Here is a 1,476-nt window from a genome sequence, read left to right as displayed (position 1 = left end):
TTCGGAGACTCATTTTTTATTGAAGTTGAACTTTAGAGGCATTCAGGGCAGTCCTTAGTTTGGTCATTTTCTCAAGTTCAACTTTGGCCAGTTGTTGAGCCTCTTGAAGTTGAGATTCTAGTTCCTTTAGTCGTCCGGAAGCATGTGTAGTAGTTGCATCAGAAGCCTGCTACTTTAGTAAGTCATTTTCTTGAGTCAGGGCATTCAATTGTTGGGCCACACTCATACTTATCACCTAGCACTAAAAGATAGGCATCAGTGTGAATATTCAATATGGGTGAAAAATAATAAAGAAAATCACATTACTTTGGTTTGCTCGTAGGAATACTCGTACGCAAATCCTTAGGAGCAAGCTCGCTGAGCTAGTTTCCTGCATCCACCCAAGCATTTGTTAGGTGACCCTCCAGCAGTAGTGAAGTGGCAGGTGAAGAGTGTTGGATCGAGACGCGCTAGAGGGGGGGTGAATAGCGCTCGTGGCTTTCACTTTTCGTATTAAAGCGATCGAGTAAAAGCAGCGGAATAATAAATAACACAACACAGAAAACCCAAGTATTTTTACTTGGTTCGGAGCCTTGAGCGACTCCTACTCCAAGGCCCATGCTCGTTGAGCATTTACTTTGGGCAATCACTATAAGCTCAGAAAAAGTACAATTAAGTATTACAATTAAATGCACTAGAAATTTATACCGACAATAAGAAATCATAAAATTGAAGCTTCGAGTTGTCGGTGGCTGGTCGTAGCTAAACCGGATCGTCTCGTTAGCAGCGCACTGAGGAAAGGTTGCTTGGAAAGTTGTTATTTAAGCTACTGGTCAAGACTGCCTTATAAAGACTGTTGAGGATGCCTTCAAGCCCCTTGAGGGCACCTCCATCACCGCCGGATCCGCTGCGTGGATGAGAGTTGAAGTGGTCTATGCCTATCCACCTGAAGGTGCCTCCAACCTCCTGGAGGGCGCCTTCAAGGCTGTCCGAGGTGCCTCCAGCTCCTTTGGAGGGCGCATCCAGCTCTGCTGCGCGCGTTCCTTCTGCCTTGCACCCAAGGCGCCTTCAAGCTCTATGGAGGGCGCCTCAGGTACTATTCATCCGAGGCAAAGCTTGCTCCTTTGTCCCTGCATGTCCTAAAAATACCAAGCATACCTACAACATAAATTTAGCACATAATAATATCATTAATATTAAAGTCTGACAATCATCGGGCTGTCCGATTCTGACTTCGAATTTCTGATCTGAAACCTTAGGTCGAACTGACGCCTACTGTTCCCTCAGCGGGGAACGTGTCCTCACCTACTCCACTCAGGAGAGTATACCTGTTGTCAGTCTGGTCCTCCAGACCGACTGGACTTTTGCTCAGCGCCTGAGCCCTCAGGTCTTTCTACTAGACGTCTGCTTCACGATCCGCCCAATTTTTCACCTGGTTCGCGACACCAAGACTTTTCACCTAGAGTCCCCGACCCTAGGACTTTTACCCGAAGACCT

Source organism: Zingiber officinale, chromosome 9B (assembly GCF_018446385.1).
Source record: "Zingiber officinale cultivar Zhangliang chromosome 9B, Zo_v1.1, whole genome shotgun sequence".
In the NCBI taxonomy this organism is placed as follows: Eukaryota; Viridiplantae; Streptophyta; class Magnoliopsida; order Zingiberales; family Zingiberaceae; genus Zingiber; species Zingiber officinale.
Note: the sequence above shows the minus strand (reverse complement) of the source record.